The sequence below is a fragment of the Dipodomys merriami genome, unplaced genomic scaffold (assembly GCF_024711535.1).
Source record: "Dipodomys merriami isolate MVZ:Mamm:240054 unplaced genomic scaffold, mDipMer1.0.p SCAF_16, whole genome shotgun sequence".
Classification (NCBI taxonomy): Eukaryota; Metazoa; Chordata; class Mammalia; order Rodentia; family Heteromyidae; genus Dipodomys; species Dipodomys merriami.
Genome location: NW_027202937.1, coordinates 21,531,180 through 21,559,026, shown reverse-complemented (window position 1 = coordinate 21,559,026; position 27,847 = coordinate 21,531,180). Strand labels below are relative to the sequence as shown.

Sequence of the window (27,847 nt, the reverse complement as noted above, 5' to 3'; positions counted from 1 at the left end):
TAACTTTTTGCTGGATAATCAGACTTAAAAGTATGCCCAGGCTAGTTTGAAACAGAGATCCTCAGATCTCAGCTTCCTGAGTAGTTAGGATTATAGGTGTGAGCCATGGACACCAAGCAAGAGATGATGCTTTGCTAAAATAGTGAAGCTCCTACTGACTACCAATTAGTGTTTGTACTCCATTCCCTGCTTCTCTCTACAAATGAGCTTTCCCAGCATGTACACATTTTCCTGTCTCTCTGCACTGGAATATATTAACCCATGGATATTCCCAGGCTTCAGGTATCATGAGGTAATGATCTTGTATGTTGCCATTAAGAATTGACAACATGATATTGTCTACCAACTATTGAGCTTCCTTATATAGATCATAGAGCAAAATCAAATCAAAATCTTTTCCCTAAACATGCTTCAAGTGAGTTCTCTTAATTTCTCTCAAAGACTTCATGAAATCTGCACTGTAGACACGAAATTAGAATCTTGCTCTTCCTGATTATGGGTTGTTATCAGAATTGAAGCCTCTGTAGAGTTCCTTTCTGATTGTTGTTCTTGTCCAATCACTACCATCTGTGATAACAATTATTTTCTGTTCCGTGTCTGTCTTATAGCATTTCCTTTTGTGCCACTTAATTGAATATGGGTCTGAAAATAGGCAATTTGAAAAACAGAGAGGAAGAAGAGCGGTGAGACAGAACAACTGACTTCCAGGACACCAAAGAGGGGCTACAGCAGGTCATTGGTGAGCCTCTATCCTCATTGGAAACCTTTAAGAATGGGTGGGGGGAACAGAAGAATTTTCAGCAGCGGGTGGACAACCCCTACATCAAGAAGAGTATAGGTGCATGAAGAGACCTGCACACACATACTGTGACTAACATGGGTAGCTAAGATTACAGGTATGACCACTGGCAAATGTCCATCTTAACTTTTTTAGAAGAAAAATATGCTACTTCTACTCAATCCCATGACCTCTTCCACCTCATCTGGTCAAAGCTTCCTAGGGAGCTCTGTCTGCTATCAAGACTGCTCTCTAGGTTAAGATTCTTGATGGCACATGACCTCCTAAGGGTATTCAGTGCTGAGTATTCTCTAACAAACCACATGGCTTTCTTAGCTCTTGGCTCTATTTCTACATGTAAAAGTCCATTCTCAATCCAGAATTTAGTCCTCCCCTGAACTGTTTTTCCCCCATAGAAATTTGTGACTTTGGGGCCTAATGGCTATAAGTCTTGGACCCATACAACCTTCATTCAGTTTTTAAAATTAAAGCCCGCTGCAGGGGGAGGCATGTGTGAGTGATCTGCTGATACAAATTGTTGGCTCCTTTTCGCCTCTCCTTCCATCTGTCAGCCAGAAAGCTGCAAGGCAGACACTGGGTTGAAGAAAGAGACGATGGTTTGCCAAAGATGATGTAAGGACCCAGACTGGCCTGTGTCGTGAGTATAGCTGAGAACTGTTGTGTGTAGAATACATGTTGTAATCCACCATTTTCCCTTCCTTATTCTTCTCATGTTCCCCCACACAATGTCTTCCACCAAACAAGCAGGAGCAGGTCAGTATATTGCCAACAACACTGAGTCAATATTGCATGGAGGAGAATCTATCTACCTTATGATGGTTAAAAAATTGTTTCATGTTCTTCTACTGTAAAATCTATAGAGCACTTTTTTTTTTTTTTTGCCAACATTTACCAATGTGCTACCAACTGTGAATTTTTGTGAAAAAAAACCATGTGTAGCATTTCAGGGTGATAATTCCATATTTAACATTTTGCTAAAGCCTTCAGGAAAGTTTCAATAGCCCTCAATGGATTGTTCTCTGTAAACCAAGACCTAAAGAAGAGCTTGAATGCTAGGCTGGGAATCTGAGTTCGCAGAGATCCTTGGCAACTGAGAAGACTCTAGGGTTTAAAAAAATATATTGGGTAAGAGATTTCTACAGCTTCAGAAATTCCAAAGTAACAAGAAGAGATGTACTCTGAGTGGTAGGTCAGCTGTTATATGTCTATCATTTTAAGTGGGCCTTTCAGATAAACATTGAATATTTCATTTTAGATTGGAATATGAGTTTAATTAAACACTTGTTTCCTTCCTTCCCTTTTGATAATAAGCCAAACTGATTCAACAGAGACAAATTATTCTGCTTCAAGGATCCTGAGAGAAAAGTTGCCTTTACAAACAAATTCTGCACTGTAGAAGACTCTTATCAGATGGTAATTGCTGGGAATTTACCTATTCTAAATCCAGAACAGCTGCTTTGGGAAGAAGTCTTTAGATAGATGATTCACAAGATCAGATAACTTCCCTGGTCTCAAAACTGGCTTCGAATTTTAGTGGTCAGGCACAGTGGTTGAAGTCATGTAATTCCCAATGTTTCTGCCCCTTCATCTGCTCCCTGCCACCACTACAGACACCTATGTTGCTTTTTAAAGCCACATACTGATGGCTCACTCCTGTAATACTAGTTACTTAGGAGGCTGAAATCTGAGGATCATAGTTTGAAGCCAGCCAGGGAAGGAAAGTCTATGAGACTCTTATCTCCAATGTGTCAGTGTAAAACCAGAATATTGCTGTGGTTCAAGTGGCAAAGTGCTAGCCTTTAGCAAAAAAGCTAAGGGACAGCTCCCAGGACCCCAGTTCAAACCCTATTACCAACTCTCTCTCTCTCTCTCTCTCTCTCTCTCTCTCTCTCTCTCTCTCTCTCTCTCTCTCTCTCTCTCTCTCTCTCTCTCACACACACACACACACACACACACACACACACACATACACACACACACACACACACACACTGGGTAGAAGCTAGGTTTAGCTAAGAAATGCCCATGGGATCCAAGGAACAGAGGCCAGGGAAGTGGCTGATCTGGAATTAAGCCTTACATCTGTCCCTCTGCTTCCCCTTGCTTTGCCCTGACTGAAAAGAGCACTGGTGGACTGCAGCTGAGTGCTCAGCCAGAAACCTCTTGTTCATGTTTATTACTACTTCAGCTGTCTGCAGCAGGGAGACAGGATAGAGTCCTGCTCTGATTGGCTGCCTTTCTGTGACTTAACAGCCAGCCCAGCAAATCAATAGCCTGTACTCCAAGAGCATAAAGATGAATTGTAACAGCCAAGGCCCTGGAGGAGAGAGGAGAGAGAGGAGAGAGAGAGAGGGGGGAGGCAGGGGGGATGGAGGGAGGTAGAGAGAGAGAGAGAGAGAGTGAGAGAGAGAAGCCAAGAACAACTACCACCAAAACAAAAGCATACACACAGTTTCTTACAGGATGCCCTTTCTGCCCCTCCCCCCAGGTCTGTTTGTACCCCAACTCGTTGGCATTTGGCCAAGTTCATAGCATTTTTAAAGTAGGTCATTTGAAGTCATTTCAGCGGAGGAATAGGCTGTCACCAACAGTCAGCTGAGCCGGCGAGGAGGCCCAGACCTAACAGTGCAGGCAGTGCTGGCAACAGAATTCAGAGTCGCTGGGCAAGAGGTCGCCAAGGTGAGATGCCCAAAACAACAGGCAGGGAGCTCCCTTGGCCATTTACGATTGGCCAGCAGACTAACAGTGCTGGACAAACCTCCAGAGACCTTAAAAGGATAACATGAATGAAAATTCTCTCTAAGAGGATGATGTCACCTTTATTCAGCTTTTTGTTGTAGGTGTTCAGAAAATCCATTGTAATTTATAAGATCTGCGGGGGTTTTTCCTAGGAAGGCATTGCTGGTATCCCACCCCTGGGGAAAAAGGAATGTGAATCAAAAGGTAGAGATGCATGCAAAATTAACCTGAATATTATAGCAAAGATTGCATGTATAAAACAAATGCAGGTGTCCTTAAAGTCCTCCTACTTGTTCTTAAACACATAGCACATTACTATCCATGCAGTTACTGATAAAAAGGGAAACTCCACTCTCTTGATCAAGAACATGCAAAGACACATGCCAAACAAATGCTTGCAAAGGCTAGATTGTCTTTAAAATATGACCTACCCACAAGTATCGCTTAGGTTACCTTTGCTCTGCTTTTCTTCTGTCTCTCATATCCTGTCTCTCTCCTCTTCTGGCAAATCCTACTCACCTTGTAGGACTCCTCTTAAATTCTTCCACTTTAGATAAACCTTCACTGGCTCCTGATTCTTAGTGATTATTTCTCTCCAGCCAGAACCCTTGCAGCAATAAAAGTAGCTGATACCACACACCTAGGAATAGCTTATGTACGATGTGGTTGGTCTGTAATTGTTTATTGCCCCATTACTCCTGGAAAGCAGAGGCAGTGGCTCGGATTCAATTGTACATCACACGTACTTAGCTCAACCTATTGCTTTAAGGACAGCAGGAGAAGTGGAAGGGAGGAGGACGGAAGAAACAGAACATTTATTGAATGCCTAGTAGGTACGAGCTACTGCACCAAGATTTCTATTGATTTTTCTCTTTTTCATTTAAAACTCATAACAGCTCTAGAGTAGATTTGCTCTCTTCACCATTTTAAAGATAAGCAAAGAGGGGTTTAGAACAGTTATATAACTCATCCCCAAAGCAAACAGCCAATAAGAGCAGACTCAAGAATTAAGCCCAGCTGTCTGACTCCCTGCTCTTTCTCATATCCACTGACTGTCAAGCTTGGCTGATAAGCTTTTTAAAATTCCCAATGGTAGACCATGACCCTGAAGACTTTAGTTCATATTTCTAAGGTCAAGAGAGCAGGAAGTGTTTATTATATTATCAGTTGTGGGGTTGGCTCTGTCCTAGGTGTCAGTAAAGCTTGCTGAAATGAACAAGTGACTTCAGTCTATCTAGAGCAGTGGTTCAAACGCCTACCTCTCTATTCAAATCATCTGGACAAGGTGATGCCATAAAGCCTCCTTCTAGACCCATACCGGAGAGAGAGTCTGAAGCAATTAGCATGGGGTGGGGGTGGGGGGAGGAGCTTCCTGACAGGCATACTGGTTTTCAAAAACTCCCCAGGCCTTTTCCATGTGCAGCTCAGGCTTGAAAGCATTGGCCCAGAGTGAGATCATGACATCTGCAGAGTTTTAAAAGCTCCACAGGTGATTTTGAGCAGCAGCCAGGCCCTGAGAACAACCGCCTACACATCATGCTGCCTCTCTCTGGGTTTTATAAATGGGAAAGCATTACTTTCTAAAAATACTTCTGTCAACAAGTATGGGAGTGCTCACCCATGCACAGCAGTGGACCCCATTTGAGGAATGCATTACAGAAGAAACAAATGAGGCCGCTTCCACCTGATTTCTAATCTGTAACCAGTTCCATGCTAATGTGTTCTTTGATTCTTGTCTGTCACAGGAGCTAGTTGGAGAATGATTTATGGAAGTAGCAGATGAGGGTTTTGTTTTGTAGCCAGGAGGAGGGGAATTGAAGATCTTGTCTGTTGAGCCAATGGGTGGTTTTTACTCTCCATAAGTTTTGAGGGTAAATGGGGGGGGGTGGTTCAGGCACTGATGTCTCCTTTCATTTATGAACACAGGAGGGAGAACAAATCTTAAAAGATACAGCTTCCTGAAACTTTTGAAGAATGGGCAAAAGGAGACAATCGCTGCCTATTATATGAATTTCACACGTATTTCATTATGCTTTCATGATCTGGAAGTCGAGGGAAATTATACACGATGTATACGTTTTTAGCTTTAAACATTTCTCAATGTGCATTATCTAGAATGTGTAAGAAAACAATTTCATATTAGACAGATTATTATTATTCTGGGTAATAAGCCCAACTGAAAACTGATGCTTTTGACATTTCTGGAAAAGTCTTGTTGCCATTACACAATTATTATGAGCACATCATAAATAGCAACTACTGTTTGAGTCGAGGAATGAGAACACTTTAAAGAGCAAATTATTTTAAACTTACGGGTAAGTTTTTGTATGCATCATGCAATTTGTATGCAATTAAATAATAGGTGACATTAATTGAGCCTGAACTCTGTAAGGGAGTGTTTTATACAACTTTTTGTGTTCTCTCTCTCTCTCTCTCTCTCTCTCTCTTTCACTCTCTCTCTCTCTCTCTCTCTCATTTTGGCGCTAGTTCTGGGGCTTGAACTTGGGGCCTAAGCACTGTTACTTTGCTTTTTCACTCAAGGCTAATGCTCTACCCCTTAAGCCAAAGCTCCACTTCTAGCTTTTTGGTGACTAATTGGAGATAAGATTCTCATAGACGTTCCTTCTGTGGCCTGGCTTTTAATTGTAATCCTCAGATTTCAGACTCCTTGGTACCTAGGATTACAGGTATGAGCCGTGGGTGCCCAGTCATGTTTTCTTCTTTAATGTTTACAACAAAGAAATATATTAGGTACTATAGTAACACTCTCCTGTTACAGATAAGAAAAAGGGTCACAGAGGGGCTAAGTAACTTGCTGAAGGACACAAAGCTAGTCAGTAGTACTCATATACTTGAGTCTTGCTTGAGTCAGCCTTGGGCTTGTTTGAATCTCTTAGATAACAGGTGTGCACCCTCATGCCCAGCTAGGTACTATATATTCTTGAAGTACATTACCAAATCAGTTTTGGAATTTAGCATTTGTTGTTATGGCTGTTGTCACGTTATACTTCTGGCCTTTTCTGTGACTGAAAATTGTGTTTTCCCAGGGCAGCTACTTCAGGATACTCTCACATTGCTGCCAATGGCAGTTCTTTCTTTGGAGGCTATAAATAGACAGAGATGTATTAAAGAAAGGGAAGGCCAAGCTGGGAGGCTCCCTCGAGGTAAGTTGGCTCAGTTCACTCATTTTACAGATGAGCAAACTGAGACTGAGAAAGGTTAATGGTCTCAGCCAGAGAGAATAGAAGGGGGAACTGGAGAAGAGATCTCATTCCAATTCAGAACTCTTTTCATTAACTCAGAGCTTTAAAAAACAAAAGCTTCCATTCACTGAAATTATTTTTCTCCCAATGTAGCGGAATTAAGGAGCTTTAGTCTTAGCACCTTGTTACTATTCTTGCTGTTGCCAAATTCTGCAGGTTTTGGTAGACAACATTGACCCATAAGTCTTAAAGTGGAAATTGAAATTTGTATCTTTTCTCAACACAATCCGTAGTGGATTCAGCTAATCACTATCGTGCAAAAAGTGCTCCTGAGCTTAGAAAGACCAGCATGACCTCACTAAAAGTCCACCCTAGGTTGTATCACCTCAAGGAGAAAATCTGGAAAATTGCCAAGACTATTGCAATCAAGCTGTCATTTCACAACCATGTGACTAGAATGCTATTTTACCAAACTAATCTCTCTATTGGATTGTAGGAGATGCCTTTTAAAAGTGGAAATTATAGGTTAATTTTTATCCAAGGGAGGAGACACTAGATATGCGATTCATGTACAACAAGGTCATGAGAAAAGGGGTTCATTCATGGGGCCTCCATAAATCATCCCTATGGCCTACAGAAACCAACCAATGACCACCCACCCACCCTTTTGGGGTCTGAATTTTTCCTCTGCAAGAAATCTTTTGGTTCCAAATTGGCTTATCTGATATTGAAAGTGGGATCCGCTAGATGATTAACTTAGCCATGAGAAAGAGATAACTTCTGTTACAAACCACTTATTTGACATCATGGCATATGTGTCAGTCTCCTAGGATTAGCCAGACCTTGTGAATCAGAGTAAGTCTGCAAAAGAGAGAGAGAGAGAGAGAGAGAGAGAGAGAGAGAGAGAGAGAGAGAGAGAGAGAGAGAGAGAGAGAGAGAAGGAAGGAAGAAAGGAAGGAAGGAAGGAAGGAAAGAAAGAAAGAAAGAAAGAAAGAAAGAAAGAAAGAAAGAAAGAAAGAAAGAAAGGAAGAAAGAAAGGAAGGAAGAAAGAAAGGAAAAAGAAAGGAAAAGAAAAGAAGATAAATGTCCAGAATGGCCATGTTGAAAATGATATCTTGCAATGTCTTGATTGTTAGCCACTATTGGGTAGTCAGTGGTCAGTTTTGTGTCTCCTTTCCCTAGTCTTCAACTCTATATTAGTACTCTAAGTTACAAGGAGTTGTGCACAATGATGAGAAGGGGAATCTAAATTTTAATGGGATATTTATGTCTTCTGCTACTTTCTCTATCTTCCTTGCTCAAAGACTCTGATTTGCAATTGCTTCTCAGTTTATTATGGATGGTTAAGAAGCTTCTCCTTAGCCACTGTGAAAGGAGCATAGAAGGATGGATCCACAATCTCCACCATCCTTTCCTGAAGAGCCTTTGTAATTTGTTGTGACAGGGAAAAGGCTGAGAAGCACTGGTCACCATTTTAACTCACAAGAGAAGGGGAAGTACACACATCCCACAGTTAGTTGCCTGGCCACAGCCATCCCCAAAGGAGCAGGGCAGATGGCACCAATTTTCTCCAGAATTCCTCTTGGCCTAACTCCAGAAACTCCAGCTTGGGCTTTCTTTATGCTACCCCCTATTGCAAAGTATTTGTATTTAGCTCAGCTTTCCAACTTCATTAATGAAACCACCACTCCCAGGGAGCTAAGGTAGCTAAATCATATTTTTCCAAAAGGAAACACAATTCTCTGAGTCTCTTGACTTTGCCAAAAGAGCTGTGGTATGTCACATGCCAAGAAAGACTGGGCAGGTTTGTATCTCAGCATATGTATGAGAGATCACTTGACAAAATAATCTCAATTCATGATTTTAGACAGGCATTATCTGCTTTTAAAATTGTTTCTCAAAAATGGAATGGATGAATGAATAAACAAATGATAAATAAAATCCTGGAAACTGAAATGTTATGTACATCCCATATATATGGTATATGGTGTGTGTGTGTGTGTGTGTGTGTGTGTGTGTGTGTGTGTGTGTGTGTGTGTGTGTGTGTGTATGTGTGTCCTCAGGCTTGAACTCAGAGCCTGGGCACTGTCTCTGAACTTTTTTCTCAAGGCTAGTGCTATACCATTTGAACCACAGCTCCACATTTGGCTTTTTGATGGTTAATTGCAAATACAGGTCTCACAGACTTTCCTGCCTGAGCTAGCTTTGAACTCAACCTTTTGAGTTGCTAGGGTTATAGACTTGAGCCACTGGTGCCCATTTTATAATGTTTTTATTAGACAGAATAAGTATGAGAGGCTAAAGCACACAATTTTTCTCTTGTTAAAATTGGTCTGGAAAGACCATCATCTTTTGTACAAAAAGTTAGCTGGGATCAACCACAGAGAATTAAAAAAAATAGTTACTAAAGAATAGATAATACTTGCCATTGAAAAGGGTTTTCTTTTTCATTGTTTTTAGCTCTCCATAGTAGAAGTGTATAAGGAGAATTTCTAGAAATTGCATGTATAAATTAGAACCATATAATCTAGCATTGGTACTTACGAAGCATGAAGAACCTTTGTGCTTTGAGCACTTTCTGCTATCATTTTTTAATTTGGATTGGACACCCATTATCTATTTAGTTACACTAAATATTATATGCATTTTATTTTATAGGCCATTTATAAAATGTATACTACTGTAGACTTTGCATGTGTGGGATTTCAGTAATGGCAGTCTATTTTGCATGCTATCGGGTTTAGATGCCTTCTTCCCATCCTGGGACTTGAACTCAGGCCATTGGCACTGTGCCTTAGCTTTTTTGCTAAAGTTTTGCCACTTGCGCTACAGCTCCACTTCTGGTTTTCTGGGTAGTTCATTCAAGATAAGAGTCTCATGGACTTTCCAATCAGGCTGGCTTTGAGTCATGATCCTCAAGTGAGTAGCTAGGATTATAAGAGCCACTGGTGCATGGCCATAAAAAATTAAATATGTACAAATATTTGGAAGTGTGTATATGTCAGAAATGAGTATTTTCGAGGATTCTCAGATTTTTGGAAAAAAACCCTTTCCAGACACATTGATGCAGAATTACAATCAATTCAATGAAAATGTAAAGAAAAGCACTGAGGTCATAAAGAAATACTACCAAAGCATAGAAACCCACTGTGGCACTTTCAAATCCAAGGTCACTGTTGTTTTAGAAATACGACTTCCGGCAACTCGTTAAAGTGCTCTGGGCATAATTTTCATCCTGAGCAACACAGTGTTGAGGTATAGTTTTCACTTATCTTATAAAGTTCTTGTTCATGACACATCTCTGAAGGTTGTAAAAGTGCTTTGTATTCCATGACAAGAAAGTAGTTTAAAAATGAAAATAAATGACTCTACAGCTTACTGAATATCTCCTAATGCTTGGCATTATCCTATGGGTTCGATTTTGCTTCCTTTCTTCACAATTCTACAGTCTACATTGAATTGATATTACAATCAAGGGTTTATTTAAAAGACATGAAAGAATGTGCATGAACTTTATGCAAATGCTATCCAGGTCATTATAATCCAGGTTTTGAACATCCATGGATTTGGGATGCTATAGGCTTCTCTCTCAGATACTGTGGGACAATTGTGGCTATACAACAGCCCTCCTGATCATCTTTTCCAAGTCTCTCTTTGCCTTCTTGAATGTGGCAACCCTACCTTACCTTAGTCCTCAACCTTCAGCTCTGCAGCTACTGAAGGCACCTTTGCCCTTGACTTTGTCTCTTCTGTCTCTGTTTGTGAGTGTAGCAGATTAGCTCAGCTACTGGATAAAACAAGTTGAACTAATCTTTAACTATTTGCCTTCTTACACTTTTAAATGTGCCAGGCAATGAAAACAAACTGTGACCTTTTTGTTAAAACAAAGCAAACCTGAGATGATGACACTGTCCTCCTTACAACCAGGACTGTGGGTGTATATTCTGGAATGTGCCATTTGGCTGTTCACTGTGACTTTCTCTTTCCTATGGTTGAATCTTTCCTACTGAAGAGCCTGCTCCTAACCTATGGGTGCCATGCTTGATTTTAGCTGTGTTCTAAAATATCCATGCTCTCCTAGCCAACTTGGAATCTAGGATAGAGTTTGTTCTTGGTGTTCTCCTGTCCATATCGATTGGATCAAAGGGAGATCCATCTGGAACCCAGTTAAAGCCTTTCCAGATGGTAAGCTTGCTTCCAGATGGCATGTTTAATAGCAGAGAAAAAAAAATGTCACTCACAAGTATCCTAGGTCTGGGAAGGCCTCTTGACCTTATTTTTTCCAGGACTCTTCAGGATGCAGAATGATGGTGCATACTTCAGATTTTCACAGAAAAATGTTCCTCTTCCTGATTTCAGACTGAAACTGGAGGCTGATGGAGAGTTATGGTATGATTCAGAGTCCAATGCTGATCATCCGTAACTACATGTCTGCCTGTGGTGGCTCCATTCTTCTTGTTTTCAATGCTTAGATGATTTTAGAAGCCATTCTCAAACTCCACAAGCCTCAACTCTCCAAGTGCCACCTACAGAATACGAGCTAATGTTTGTCTGATCCTCCCATTCTGCCTTGGATTTCTTTCTTTTTTTTTTTTTTTTTTTTTTTTTTTGATCAAGGCTGGTGTCCTACCACTTGAGCCATTCTTCCACTCTGTTTTAATTTTGCTGGTTAACTGTGGAAAAAGTCTCATGGATTGTTCTGCCCAGGCTGACTTTGAACCACAATCTGTATGTATCTCAGCCTCCTGAGTAGCTAAGATTACAGGTGTGAGCCATTAGCACCTGATTGGCCTGGAAATTTCTATCAGCAAAGACATAAATATATGTTCACTTACTCATGTTATCAACAGTCTGCTTGGAGCTGGGTCTAGAGCTTGAAGCTAGGGATACAGAATGATGACATTTAGGGATATTGCTAATGGAGCCTTGATATTCTAGTTCTGTATTGCTTCTCTAGCACACATTCCTGGGACATGGGCTCTACGTGGTGGAATTTGCCCCTCTGCCCTGAACTTGCCCTCACTCCTTACAAACTCAAGGCCAGTCAATACCAGGGTTATCTTGGGATAAACCACAAGCTACGTGCCCATGCTCCTGGCCCACTGACTGTCAATCAAGAAACCAGAACGAAAGGTCTGGACCTTGGCTAAAGTTCCTGTGTGAGCCTGGATCCATAGACCAGTTAGTAGGTCATTCAACTTTATTTGCTTTTCCTCTCAGCCAGTTCGATTACCGGTATTCATTTGTAGCTCAGCTGCTAGCTGCCCCATGGGCAGGGTGAAGGGGTAGTAAGTGAGAGGTTGCTGTATACTTACCAACCCTGGCTGCAAGCCCGGGGCCTCAGCATTCCTGTAGACTTCACAGTTTGGGGGTTTTCTGCTCTTAGAGATGAAGATTGTAGAAACTGAAATGGAAATGATGTTAAATGAAACTTATACTTGCAGCATCTATGAAAAACAAGGTTTACATGGATTTGTAATTCCTGCTACCCCAGACTGAGATCTAAGGATCCTGGTTTGAAGCCAGCCTTGGCAGGAAAATGTTGAGACTCTTATCTCCAATTAACTTCCCAAAGGCTGCAAGTAGAACTTTGGCTTGAGGGGGAAAAGCCCAGCACCTAAGCCCTGAGTTCAATCGCCCCTCCCCCTATCTTTGCATATCTAGCAAACCCCAAAAACAACAACACTGCAAGATTGAGGATCAGAGATATCAGATAAATGTGCACATTAATTAAGAAAATACTGTTTTTAAGAACTCTGGGATTTTCTATCAACACCTACTCAGGTACACATGATGAAAATTCATTTGTTTTTGTTTTTGAATTAAGATCCCTATATAGCCAGGGTTGGCCTTACACTGATAAATTTCCTGTTTTAGCCTCCCAAGAGCCGGGATTACCAGCATGCATTTGAAAAATCTAAGCCAATACTTCACAGATGTATTGGGCCATTTTAGTTTCTCTTATTTTATAGCTAAAAGACTGAGTTTGGTGAGTTGATTACAATAAAATCTAGCTCTTCACGGATTCTTATGGGCTCCACCCCTGTCTCCTTGCCCCATTATTCTGAAATTGATGAGATTGTACTGTAGCCACAGAGAATCAGAGCATTAGGTGTTCCTATAGCCTCTGGGCAGAGCTGTTCCTAAAACTATTTTAGCCCCATGGTGGTTGAAACCCTTATCCTGCTATCTGAATAATCGTTTCTATTAAATGATGCCATCCTACGTAAATCATGCTTTATTTTTGACAAGTGCTCTCCCCTTCATTTGAACAATCCCCTCTGCAATCCTAACAGGATGATTTCCAGCTCACCGGTGAGGAGTGCAAGATCCAGTAAGTGCCAGCTATGCATTGTAAGCTGGGAAATGGAACTCACACCCTATAGCTCTTGTGGAAAATTCACGATATTATCTCCCAGTCCTAACTACCTGCTCCTGTATGCTTCAGAGAGTGAGTATTTTCTTTTTCTCTCCTTTAAAGATGTAGAGGAAGGCCAGCCTTGTAGCTGCCCAACTGTAATCTCAGCTACTCAGAAAGGAGACTGGAAATTGGATTGCTGTTTGTCCTACCAAACGTGGGAGACCCTCATCCCAAAAGCAAAATGGGTGTGATACACCTATCCCAGATATTTGAAAGGCAGAGGTGGAAAGATAGAGGTTCAAGACCCATAGGGAAAAGTATGTGATCCTATCTGAAAAATAAAGCAGAAACAAAAGGGTTGGAATGTGATCTTATCTGCAAAGTAATGAAAGCAAAAAGGGCCTGGGCACGGCTCCAGTGGAAGAAGGCTGGCCTAGCAAGTATAAGGCCCAGTGTTCAGTCCCCAGCATGTCATGAATATATAGATAAGTAAATAATACATTCATACATACACATATATACATACATGCAGCATGGTTGACAAGCACCATTCCTTAGACATCAGGCTTAGCTTTCTTCTCAGAAAACAAGCTGAGGCTGCCCTTGGTAATGACTTCAAGGGAGCTCCACATTTTTCTAGAGATAATAAAACCAATTCTTTATTGATTGTTTATTGAATAGACACCCACTATGGAGGTCAACAATGTGTGTGTGTGTATGCATGCGTGTATGTGTGTGTGTATGTGTATGTGTGTGTGTGTGTGTGTGTGTGTGTGTGTGTGTGTGTGTGTGTGTGTGTGTGTGTGTGTGTGTACTGTAATTTGTAGAGATGGGATACAAAACAGAAAGAGGAAAATCATGTGGTTCAGCTCTCCTGGCCTGGGTACCTGTTAACTGTAAATATAAATCATGGCCAGTGCATTGAACTTCCTCTCCTAAGAACCTGGGAGCAATGCCACAAGAGACTTGGGTACCTTAGGCTAGACACTATAGCTTATTCTTGTAATCCCAGTTATTCAGGAGGTAGAGATAGGAGAATCGTGGTTCCTGTCTGTTAGTGATAAACCCCATCTGAAAATGAAAGTACACACAAAAAGATTGGGGACATGGCTCATCGTGGTAGAATGAGGCCCTGAGTTCAATCCTCAATACTATGAGAGGAGGGAGAGAGAGAGAGAGAGAGAGAGAGAGAGAGAGAGAGAGAGAGAGAGAGAGAGAGAGAGAGAGAGAGAGAGAGAGACTCAGGTAGCCAACTCCTTAGGCTGGTACAGGTGAGGCCCTACATATCAAGAGTCCATATGCCCAATCAGATAAAACTGCACAAGGTAAGTTGTGCATTATGGAAGCCTCTGTTACCATTTGTAGTTTTGAGTCTGAAGCCTTGGCTAGGCATAGTATATCTTTCCAGCATTCTTGGAAATGATTTTTTTTTCCACAGTAGGGATTGAACTATTGAACTCAGGGCCCACACCTGCCTAGGAGCACTTTTGTCATGTCTGTTGGCAGAACTTGGAATTACGCATTTCCCAGTCTGAATAGGATTGCCAAAGTCCAACCTTACCAAAAGTCAACGCCCCACCCTTTTGAGTTGTGATTCATCTGCTCAGGAACAATTACTATGTGAACACCAACTTCGCTGTGCACACAGCTGAGCAGTGCAGAGTCAGAATATGACACTTGCTCCTGCTCTCAGGGAGTGGGTAGTACAAGACAGGGACTGGCAGTGGCCTGTCTTGTGCATAAAGTTTTATTGGCACATAGCCATGCTTGTCTGTTTTCGTAATGCCAGTGGCAACTGAGCTGTGCAGTTGTGATTGTAAGTCCTGCAAAATCTTAAACATTTATTATGTGGTCCTTTACAGAAAGCCTTTGCCAACTCCTGTCCAAGAATCAAAATGGCTTATCATTTATTTATTTATTTTAGTTATTATTTTTTTGGAGACAGAATCTCAATGCACCTGCCTCAGTTTCCCAAGCACTACACCCAGCCCCGAAATCTATTTTTCCACAATTATTTATTAATCTATCACTTTTTTATTGTTATTATAAAGGTGATATACAGGGAGAGGGGTTACAGTTACAAGAGTTAAGCCATGAGTACATTTCCTTCTGAACAGTGTTACCATTTCCCTTGTTTTCTCCCATTTTTTCACTCCTAACCTCCCTCACCTCTTAGTTGCATGGTTCATTTTCAACATAGTGACTAGTGCGTATCACGGCTGCATTTGTTCAACCTATGTCCTAGCATTTCTGTGCTCCTCCTTACCCTCCCCCAAAGGGATATACGTACATACAAGACAAAAGCTACAGACATCAAAGCAATGACAAAGGAGGGGGGAAAAAGAAAACTAACAAAAAAACCTATCTTGTTTTCATTTCTTGGAGTTCATTTCGATAAACATCATGTTATATGATCACATGAACGTAGCTATTGAGTCTTTGTCATCCTCTCCTAAGAATAGCCTCCTTTGGTCTCACTGCCAGCATTGGTTTTGAATTCAGGGCTTTAATCTTGCTTAGCTTGGGTGCTACCAATTGAGTCAAGCCTCAAGTCCTGCTTTCTATAAGGGAATAAGAATCTCTCAGACTTCTCTGCTCAGGCTAGCTTTGCATTGAGATCCTTAGATCTTAACCTCCTGAGTAGCTAGGATTATAGATGTGAGCCACTGGTGCCCTGCACAAGTGTTTGCTACCTACTAGGCAGTATTCCAAGCAAGGTACATGTTTCACTTTTGTTTATCTTTATCTTATTTTATATGCTAGGTACTGAGGATTGAACTCAAGGCCTTTTCACATGCTCTACCATTGAACTTTACTCCCAACCCCAGTGACCCCATTTTTTTCCACTGGGAACTCATTAGGCAACTGGGACAAAGTGCCCAGCTGAAGTTTGGCCATGGACTCTGGCCCTCTCACTTCTCCACTACTCTGAATTGGAAGAGATGGAGGGTGTGAGCTCTGTTCAAGCAGATGAAAAAAAGAGAAGAAAGTCCATCTACAAAGTGACCAGGATAGCTGGGCTTAATTTTAACTCTAGGAAAATTCTAGATCAAGAATAATCTACATTCAGATGATCTGCTGAGGAAGGGAAGGCCCTGCTGCATCTCCTTACCTCTCTTGGAGCTTCCTTGTAACTTAAGTGCTTCTCCAATGGAGATGTTCTTAATGTCTCCCCAGATAATTGTCAGTGGATAGAAGATGCCAAAAGCAAACATGCATTAGTTCATTTCATCAGAAAAAGGAAATAATAAGGAAATACCAAGTAAGCCTTCATTCCTGTACCACTTTCCTGGAGATTTTCAAGAGCTTTCTGCATGGGTATGCTCTTTTTTTGGTTCCCTACCACTTCCTTCTTCTCTTATGACCCTATCATCAACCAAGTCTCTCTTCGGGCTCTTGATACCTAATACCAGGAGCACAACTCTACCCCTAGTGTGTAACTTTCCCATCTCACTGGGGATGGCTAGTGTACTGTGATCCAGACCCATATAGAGAAACCACATGATACATACTTTCCCACTGACCATGAAGGCATGCCTCCAAATCACCTACACTTGAAAAAAGTTGATTACCTTTACAATTATCTTGAAGTAGTTGTACAAAGGAGTTGCCATTCAACAAAGTTTATGAATAGAATGCATCTGGATCACAGTCACCTTTCAACATTGACCCCTTTCTTAATTTTGTAGGATATGCATTGAACTTTTGACTGCATTCTTAATCTTGTAGGGTATACATTGAATTTTTTACTGCATATATATATGTATATATATATATGGTCCTTGCATACATATATACATACATATATATATATACATACACATACACACACACACACACACACACACACACACACACACGCACACACATATGGTCCTTTGCCTCCTCCCCCTTAGAGCGTGTTCCTAGGCTGATTGGTCCATGAGTAGACAAGTGCTGTGGGGAATCTCTTGATTGGTTCAGAGCATGAACTTGCCCTATGATTGGATTTCCCCATCTCAGGCACAAGTACCAAAGGGGTTCTTGTTAGGATGGAGGCTGGGGAGGAACAGGCACTTGACTATGGCTGAGAAGGATGAGAGCATATGTGTTTGGGATCTGGCACCCCCTGGGCCTAATGAATACTTCGTGCTGACTTTTCCCTTCTGCTATATTGGAGCTGGTCCCTGCTGCCACCTTCTATCCCTAACTACCTTGCAGAGGAGGCTTAATTTTACCTCAGAACCACAGTGAGGCACAGTACAGACTGTGTCTTCTGATAGCCAAAGATCCTGTACTACAGGTCCCTACAGTGAGACCGTCCAGATGAGCTTTCTAATGGTTACTGTTCTTTGCTTGCATTTTGGTTATGGCCTCCAAGGACTTAGCAGTCCCACAAGCAAATGTACCCAGCCTGTGAATCTGTATGCCGCTCTAGGGGCTTTGTAAAATCTTTGGGCGACCTGTCTGTTTCATATGTAAGCCTACCAGCATGGTGTTTCTGGAACATTTAAATAATCTCTCTCTATAGAATTAGCTAGACAGCCAGGGCTGGAGAAACTCGGGATAATTATGTCTTCCATAAAGCAACGTTCTGCTCTAAGAAGGGAATATGCCAGGTATATTTTTTTCTTTCTCTTTGTATCTTGGCCATCCATTCCAAACCAACCTTTTGTTCAGGCTTCTCTTTCATGAGATAACTTTATTCTCTGAGCTTGCTAGTAACTTTCACATGGAAAATACACATTTAGTTTTATCTAGGGCATACATCAGGGCTCACGTACAATCAGCCACTTGCCAAAAAAAAAAAAAAGTTTAGTTTGCAATAATATAATGATCTTGTTATCTGCTGTTCTTTTTTTTTAGTTAAAAATAATCAAACTAAACTAGGTGCTGGAAGCTCATGCCTGTAATCCTAGCTATGAAGGAGGCTGAGACTTCAGAATCACAATTTGAAGCCAGCCCTGGAAGGAAAGTCCCTGAGATTCCTATTTCCAATTAACTACCAAAAAGTCAAAAGTGGAACTGTGGCTCAAGTGAGAGTAATCAGAGCAATACAAGCCTTGAGCACAAAAGCTCAGGGACAGCACCCAGGTCCTGAATTCAAGTCCTAGGACCAGCGCGAGCATGCGCGCACACTCCCCCCACCCCCCCCCACACTTTCTCTCTCTCTTCCCTCTCTCATCATCATCATCATCATCATTATCATCATCACCACCACCATCATCATCATCATCATCATCATCATCATCATCATCATCATCATCATCATCATCATCTAACTGGCAGAAAAGACTCAAGCTTCTTGTTTAAGGATTTTTTTGTTTGTTTTGGTCTTTCCCTTTTTGGAACTGAAGATTAACCTGGACCCAGGGCATTGCACATGTTAGGCAAGTTCTTTACCACTTTTCTTTGGTTGAAGATTTCAAGTTTAAACATATGCCAAATTGATTCAAAGTTTAAAATATTTTTAAAGGTTATTTAATTAAATCTCAAATGGCTTGGGCTAATATTGAGCCTCATTTCTGATACCAGCTACCCTGTCAGTCTTTGAGAAATTAAAGCACCAGGGAATAAGAAGGTAAGAGGGAAGATAACATTCTCTCTTATTAGAATTAATAGAAGCTGAATTAAACACATGCTCTTTGTGTAGTGTCTTTAATTTATTAGGCATTTTATATCAACTATGGAACAGAAAAAGGTGCTATGTAGAAGAAGTATTTCTGACACCCATTATTACATCTGTTGTAACAGCTTTCATCCAGTACTCCCATGCACAGCACAGTGGTTCAGCTGGAGCATTGAGCAACTCTATGAGCAACTCTATTGTCATAAGTGTGTGGATCTTATCTGGCTCTTAACCCTGGTTTGAGTGTTCACTCCCTAGTTAGGACTTACCACACAATCCTGCCACTGCTCCCTGTTATAGAAGAGAGGGAGGAGGAGGAGGAAGAGGAAGAAGAAGGAGGAGGAGGACCGGTCTTCGGTCAAGGGTATACGAGTAGCTGAGCTCTCCTGCTAGAACCTCCAAACAAGCTCTCAAGATTTTTGATTTTTCCTCGAGAGATGTCTTTTTTTCCAATCCTTTTGCATGACATAGCCGATTAATATACTTTATTCATTCCCCAAATATTAATCAGGTACCTGGTCTGTAACTAGCACTATGCTAGGCTTAAAGATAAAGAGGTAAGCAGAACTCATTCCCTCCCCTAAGGAGTAAGGGAGACAGGCATACAATGCAAATCCCAGGTCCACGAAACAGATACACAAATAGGATGATGTGTCAGTGTGGTGAAATGGTCTTGGGGCCGAGAGTGTGATGAAATGCTGAGCCTCAGGTTGAGCTCATCAGGCCTCCATGTCCCTGAGATGTGAAGTTGCAAGTTTCCATTCAATACTGTTGGCCATTACAGCCTTGACTGATCTCTGAAAAGGCAATGTGACTACAGGAGGGCAGAGAAGGATTGTCTCACCATAGTGTGGTGGGCAGGGCACTAGGAATTTACCACCTATTACAAAGGTTTCAAAAGAGAAGTAAGATTCAAGCGGGGAGAGGTTAAAAAATGGGGAGATCCTCAAGGTTAGGTGGCAATCCATGGAACTGAGTGAGGACGGGAAGAGGGAAGAACTAGCTCACAAGGAAGCTTCTCTTGAGAGGAGTGAGTTCAAATTGGTGGGCAAAGAGCTGATCCCTTTCCATGTGGCTCCATTCTGTTAGGCTTTGGAGAATGCTCACTTCATAGATTTATCTATTTGAAACAGATGATAGGGACCCAACTTCTCCTTGAGACACTGGGACAGTAGTTAATTATTGTCAGGGTATGGTTAAATACCTGGCTACTGATAAGTCCTTGTTACCAGCACTCTTTAAAAGTTACTTTTTCCTTTCAATGTGCTGAGAGGTTTGAGGCTAGGAAGAGACTTCTGGATAGGCAGCTGGATTACCCTTATGCCAACACTAGGTGCTTTGTCCCAAAGCATGACTCCAGCCCCATCCAGTAACTTCTACCAGACTCATGTCATCTGGATAGGACTTGTGTATCATCTGAGCCTTCTCCCAAGTTCAGCCCAGACAGGCATGCGTTTCCAGATCTTGTCTAGGTTAAAAAAGGAAGGGGACAATGGTAAGCTCTGAGGAAGAATCAACCAAGCAACTACCATCATCAGTCAGGCCAAAGAGGTAGCAGCCAATGTTGGCCTTCTATCAGTGCAAGGGGAAACTTTCCCTTCCTTCCAGTTCTTATACTTGGACTAGGCATAAGCCATCACCCTAGAGAGTAGAAAAAGAGCCTGGCAAAATCAGAGCAACCCCCCCTCCACTCACAGAGGTCCTGCATCCTTTGAACAGGCCTTGAACAGTCCCAGGTACAGGCCCTTAAGTCATCATGTCACCATGGCCTTGAGTTCTTGCACATCATAGCCCACTGCCCCTGGAAGACTTGCATGTGAACAGTGGGTTGATTGGCTTCCAGAGGGTTGAATTGGAATGAGCAGTCAGTCAAAAGGAGTAAATGATGCCCAGAGAGTTCATGCAGACTGTGTGGAACCTTTGGTTGGGTCTGGAGACTGAAATGGCTCACAGGCTGCCCAATGATCTTAACAGTCATGTAGCTCTTTCTTTCTTAGAGACACTTTAACTTATGCACAATGCACCCAAGGTAATGTGCCCTTCCTTGGGGTCCCTTCTGTCTAGTAGAGCTCTGTTTATCTTTTAATCAATAAATCTTTGCTGTTGGCTTCTCACTCTGTCTGGAGACTCATTCTTTGAGACCATGAAGACCTAAGACTCAGTCCAGGTGTTGTAGATTTCCTATGTCAGCCTCAGCCTAGCTCCACAGGACTCAGAACTCCAGTGTCATCATCTATACCTGGAAAAGGCCCAAGGTCAGCTGCTGTCATTCACTGCCATGGCTTGCCAATGAGCTAGAATAATTGGAGGAGCTCCTCCTTCGTTACCTTCATTTTCTGTCTGGGTAAAGCAGAAGAAGTCTGTCTAGTTAGACTCCATCCAGCTAGACTGGGACATATTGAGGAACTCAGAGCTAAATGGGCTCTTAGGAGGTGAGGCTATTTGGAGGAATTAGGTCACTGAGACTTTCTCCCTTGCTCTCATCCTCCACTTCCTGGCTGCCATGAGGTAAGCAACTTCAGTGCCAAGTGATTCCCACCAGGATCTTCTGCCTCTCCCACCCCTTGATCCTGCTAACCATGGCTGGAAACCTCCTGAAACTGTGAGCCAACACAAATTCTCCCTCTACAACTTCTTTCTCTCAGGTACTTAGGAGTGGTGATGAAAAGCTGTCCATTTTCTAACCTTATCTGGATTGAGAAGATGAAGGGAGTAGCCAGGAACCTTCAGGGTAGATGACCTTCAGGGGGTCACTAGCACGCCAAGAGAGAGCCTTAACATTTAAGGATGCTGCGGCCAGCTAGAGCAGATGTCAGAAACACAGAAAATCCAGGCCTTTAAAGATCACCCTGGGAAGAAATGCCAAGTTGTGAGCATGAAGGGAAGAGCTGAGGCTATGAGATGCTCTAGAGAGGGGCACTGTAAGATCACTGGGCGTCGGCACTTACTGGGCAATTGATGACATTTGGTAAGTGGCTGAATAAAAGAAAACTTCACACAAAAAAGAAACCAAAGTGAAATTTCAGGTTTATTCAGAATCTTAAATTCTGAATTTAAGTGTGAGAATGACTTGTGAAGCAATGCTCTCATTTCTCTAGCATTTCCAACAATTTGCTGACCCTCCCCCTGGGCACACGATATTCCTCTTTAAGTCATGCCCAAGGGACTTAATATTTAAACGAGAAGAAAAGAGCCAGTTGTTATATGGACTGAATATTTTTCTTGAGTATTTTCTCTAAAGGAGTGGCATCAATCTTTCAGCAAAATTGTCCAGTGGACAAAAATCTCCCTTACATATGTCTCAGGTTTCTGTTGCATCTGAAGAGGAGTTTAGATTGTTGTGAGCTTCTCCATTGTTCTGAGTACCTGCTGTGCTACCTTCACTGGTTTTATCCCTTCTTTCCTGCTTCTCCTCATAAGAGGTGGAATCTTTCTGGATCTCTACAAACCTTAGAAGTACAGCTCCTGGACATGTGGTAAGAACGTGGGCTAGGATGTTAAGGGAAAGGGTGTATATTTTCACCTAAGGAAATATTGCTGATAGTCTAATGGATGATAGTTAGAGGAAACACTTTGGCTTAAGAGTTTTTCTAGTATTTGTAAACCCACACTTAACAACTCCTCACACTGGAAATGAGTTGTATTAGTCAGTTTTCTATTCTTGCTATAACAACTGTTGGACACTATCAGCTTACAAAATGAAAAGGATTCCTCTGGCTCATAATTTTGGAAGTTCTAGTTTGTAATTGTTTGGCCCCATAATGTTGGGCTAGTGTGGCTAAGACACATGTAGGGAATCAAAACCACTTACCTCTTGGCTACAAAGCAAAAGAGATTGGAGAAGGGGGCTGGGACCCACAGTCCCCTTCAAAGGCCTGCTTCCAATGGCTCAAAGGCCTTGCTCTAGGTTTCATTTCCTAAAGATTCCATTGCCTCTCAGTGGCACCATCCAGGATCAAGCCTTAAAAATAGAGATGGTTGGGGGAAGGGGGAGTGTTAATTTTAGACCCAGACTATGGCATGAGTTGAGCAAATTCTAAGTCCAAATGTATTATATCTATTATAAGTTCCACCAGGAAAGTAGTTCAGTGAAGCAACGATAGTCTTGGAAAAATAATTTAGTTAATAAAAAATGGCACATCCAGGATAGGAAAAAGAAGACCAGAGAAGAGGAATTAATAGTAGCTTAAAGTATGTCTAACATAGAAGTTGTCTAAGTGAAACAGAATGTGAACTGCTACAAGTAATTTCAAGTTTTCTAGTAGTGTTGGAAATAGAAACAGATAAAATTTATTTTAAGAATATATTTAATTTAACTCGGTATTTCCAAAATGTGATTTCACTCTCCAATCAAATACAATTTATTTATTTATTTATTAACATACTTATTTATGCTAGCACTAGGGCTTGAACTCAAGGCCTGGTCACTGTCCTTGAGCTTTTTTTCATCAAAAGGCTTGTGCACTACCAATTGAGTCACACTTCTGTATTTCTGTTGGTTAATTGGACATAAAGGTCTCATGGACTTTCCTGCTTGGGCTGGCTTTGACCAGAAATCCTCAGATCTCAGCCTCCTGAGTTGCTAGGATTATGGGCATGAACCACTGGTGCCGGGCAAATACAATTATTCTAATTTGCATTCATAGTAACCCTTAGAAGCTCATGCTGTAGTTTCTACTTGATATGCATTTGCATTTGGACAAGTCCCTTGTCCAAGCTCAATAGTCAAGGGGAGCTGGAAGCTAGTTATTGAGGCTGGGCCATGAAATTGAGCTCTGAAAGGTGGGATGTGCTGAGCTGTCTAGAGTAGCTGATCTCCAGACAGAGATTGGGTCCATGAGGCAGAAGCAAGAAGCAATTGAAGCTGTGCTGATAAAGGTGGCTGAAAAAAATAACAGAGTCTTGTACGTAACCTGTTTAGAGTCTTCCTGATAGTCTCAATATGGACATGGGTAGTTCTACCTTATTAAAAGCTCTCCAGGGGATTCCAGTGTGCTGCCAGGCTGAGAACCAGGCAAAGAATTTTCTTATAGTGAGCATGTTTACACATGCAAACGAAACCCTAAGTAAGGTTCTATTGCCTGTTCTGTCCAAGTATAAGAACTGGAAGGAAGGGAAAGTTTCCCCTTGCACTGATAGAAGGCCAACATTGGCTGCTACCTCTTTGGCCTGACTGATGATGGTAGTTGCTTGGTTGATTCTTCCTCAGAGCTTACCATTGTCCCCTTCCTTTTTTAACCTAGACAAGATCTGGAAACGCATGCCTGTCTGGGCTGAACTTGGGAGAAGGCTCAGATGATACACAAGTCCTATCCAGAAACCTCTACATTATAAAGTGCCACTAGGAGCCCAGGCCGGGGACCCCTGCTGCCAGCACACATGCTGATTGCTACTCAGTAGGGAATGTCTTAATTCCTACTTGCCATCCTCCTTTCTATTTTCCAGAGGCAGAGTAAGGGTTGAGACCTGTGGATTTTTACAAATTTTATGACCCCTAATTTGCAGGGCTATTGCATTTTCACATGTTCTTCCTAACACAATGGGCAATTTCTGTCAGCAAGTTAAATATTTAGAAATCCCAAGACATCTTCTTAAACTCCCACAATGCCTTTGTGCAGGATAGTGAGGTATTCTCTTTTGCCAGCTCGTATTTCTAAAAGCGGGTCACTCATGCTCCAGAGCTTGCCTTTTGGTTTCTGGAGACGTTTTTTTCTGCTGCCTTCTTTGCTCTTGCTTTGCAGTTCTGCTGAAAGAGAAGAAAAGAGACAGAGACACAGAGACTAGCCACTTAGGTCATAGAAGAGCAGAAGTTTTGTTCTTTACCCCTAATGGCTTTGAAATGGATTTGTACGGGACTAAGCTTTGTGCAGAAAGTCACAGGGATAGCTTTTTATTCCCTGATTCTAATAGATCTATTAAGTAAGATTCTTAAGAATCATTTCTAAACTCTTAAAAAAAAAAGAACTGCCACCCCTCAGTAATTACTGTTTGGCCCTCTTTCTTTTCTGAGGATCCCAGAGGAGATTTACTGCTCATGAATGCCTGAACCCCAGCACAGAACAAATCGGTCTCATAAGCAGCAAGTGACAGAGTGGCAGCCTTTCTTCCTTCATTAGGAAACTAAAAATAGCCCAGATCATTGCAGGCTGGTTTTGCTTTCAGCCTTCTGCCACTTCTAGTCGTCGGTTTCATTCAGGGTTTCTGCATGTCTATGACACTGTGATACTATCTCACACTAAAAGTGCATTGAAGAAATGTGTTCACATCCCACCCCTTCCACGCTCTCTCCAGATCCCCACAACTGTCCCACACTGTTGCCTATGGGGGAACTCACAGGAATCTTCCGGCATTCTTGCTTTCCCCATCTGTTGCCTTTATTTTTTATTTTTGTGAAAAATAAACACCATCCACATTGCTAGCAAGAATCTACAATTATTAGGCGATTTTTTTTAATCCGAGGAAATGTTCACTACACACATACTTTTTGATGGAAGGCTTGTGAAATGTTGAGTACAACCCTTTCCAGCGGATGTGGAATTTTACTAAATTTTCCACTCTTAGTTGAGATATAGACATGTATTTTTCTTTTCAGTAACTGGCTAGATCTGTGGCCACTGGCAAAGTCAGTTTCCTTTCTAACTATGAAAGTAACAGCAGAAATACATTGGGAGGAGTGGCTTCTATGTGAGTATGTGAGTCCATAGATATCTAGGAGAAATCTAGTTGCTTTGCCTTTTCTGCATCCTTTCCTAACTTGCCTCCTATGAGTGTGTGTGTGTGTGTGTGTGTGTGTGTGTGTAACAAGCATCACACTCTCCCTTGGCTTGTTTGATCAAGGTTGTCACTCTACCACTGTGAGGCTGTCTTGAGACTTCACTCCTTACATCTCAGCCTCCTGAGTAGCTAAAATTACAGGCATAAATCACCAGCACCTGGCTCTGAAATTGGTTTTGTACTCTCTTTGGAGGGGGCACCATGATTGTAGCAAGGTGAGTTCCTTCTGTAGTTTATAGCAGCCTGACATCATTATCCTTTCCACCCTCAGCATCCAGGGGAGTGAGGAAACAGAACATTAAAGAAGGAAAAGCTGGAGGAAGAACAAAAGAAATCAACCCGCTGTTTAACACCATCCATTTACCCAATGTACTTTCATGAAACTCACATTCTAACCCATAATAGAAATCATTTATAATTAAAATATGGAAAATAAACCTCAACCTTACATTCAACCACCCTGTATATACACTGGCAGATATAAAAGTATGAATTTAATGGCTTTAATAGGTCTGAAAATCCTAAGGATGAGAGCTAATGTTGCTATGGAAACTTTTGCATGTCTTGACTGCAGAACTCTTAGTTTAAATTTGCAAACTTAGTATCACATTAGCTTTTTTTCACATTGGATTTCTGGTTGGTCTTTTCAGAAGATAAAAGAAGAAAAACAACATGTCATACTAGTTCTTCTTGTAATATTCATAGCTAGAGGAGATGGTAGTTTGTGATCACTTGGCATATACACTTATGTATGTTATTTCTTTCTTTTTTTCTGAATAAGGGAATTTCCATGGAGGAACTTACATAAGGGCTATGCAGGGTGAAGATTTTGTAGCCAAGCTTGATTAATTCAGTTCCAAAAATTTCAAAATTTGAATGCTATTTTTTTCCTCAGGGAATCAGATGTCCAAAGAATGAATCGACAGCTAGAAAGATCATGGATTCAAAACTCCTTCTCCATTTCCCTTCCTTTGCTCTCACCCTGCCTCTTCATTGACAGAAGAACCAGCTCTCAATTTTTGGAGTCCAGGCAGGCTGTGAGGTGACCTTTGCTCTGCCATGGGTATGTCATAAAACCAAGCTGCAGGGTACCACTAAAGGAGACAATGATGCTAAGCCATGTGGATGTTGGAAGCAATGATTGAAGTAACACACGAAGCCTGGGGACTGTACCTGTCTCCCTCTAGGTGGAAAATATTCCTTGTTCTCAGAGCCTTTGGAGGCTTGAAGGGACAAACTGGATTCAGGTTGTGTCTGCCATCTTTTGAAAAGACATTCTCTCCTTCCATCTTTCAGTTACGACATTTTCAAAAAAATCTTTTCGTCTAAATTCTTTAACCTATTCTCTCATTTATTAGTCCAACAAGGCTTAATCTTCTTTCCTACCATATAACTCGGTGGCTAGAATAAGGCCTGACAGAATAATACTTGTTGGATGCGGGGGTGAGAGGTGGGGGAGAATGAGACACAGAGTTTTACGGGGCTATTATTTAAGAACTTAAAAAAAAAAATGAAATGCAATGCAGGGCTTAACCAGGGGACCATGCCAGTGAGTTGCCTCGCAGCTGAAGCTTTAGGTGCTTCAGACTAAGTCTACTTTTGTCTGAAGAAAAGAACATGATGTTGAGTAATTTCTAATGTATGATCATCTGTCTTTCACTGCGATTTTGAACCGCACTAAGCTCAGCCCATAGTTCAGTCCTATAATGATTCAGCTTAGATATCTGTTACTTGAGGTGCAGGTTGAGTAATGTGAGAAACCATTATCTTTACAAGGCATGTCTAGGAAGGTGGAAGGAGACAGTAATGTGTCATAGGATAAAATGAGCAATATGCCAGGGCTACCATAGCTGACTATTGTAGACTGGGTGGCTTAAAAACTATTAACTTCACAGAGTTATTGGAGCTTGGAAGTTCATGGTCAAGGTCCTGGTCCATTCAGTTTCTGGTGAGGGGCTCTTACTGGCTTGTAGTTGGCTCCCACATCATGGTGCCCCAAATGGCCTTTCTTCTGCATACACAGAAGGAGTAAGAAGATTCTCTTTCCTCCTCTTGCCATTAGGTCACCAGGCCTACAACATTAAAGCCCTACCATCCCTTACAACCTCATATAACCTTCATTTCTTACTGAAGATGCCACAAGAAGGTCCTTACTTGATGCCAGGCAAATGTGGGCCCTGTGCCCTTGGACTTCCCAATCTCTAGATCTGTGAGCCAAATAAACTTCTTTATAAATTACCCAGCCTCGGGTATTTTGTGACAGACACAGAAAATGGATTAAAACATGGGGGTAATATTAGTGCCAGGTGGGATTCCAGAAAGGGGAAGTAAAATAGCACTATATACACAGAGCTTCCCAATAA

At 41.7% G+C, this 27,847-nt stretch overlaps 1 long non-coding RNA gene across 1 annotated transcript; it reads left to right on the top strand.

Moving 5' to 3' along the window:
• Positions 1 to 614: 614 nt before the first annotated feature.
• LOC138827865 (uncharacterized) lies at positions 615 to 27,617 on the top strand. The gene is made up of 7 exons (XR_011372183.1): positions 615 to 739; positions 1,351 to 1,436; positions 2,111 to 2,212; positions 6,586 to 6,702; positions 13,038 to 13,192; positions 26,380 to 26,547; positions 27,547 to 27,617. It is a non-coding gene; the product is annotated as an uncharacterized lncRNA (long non-coding RNA).
• Positions 27,618 to 27,847: the final 230 nt, after the last annotated feature.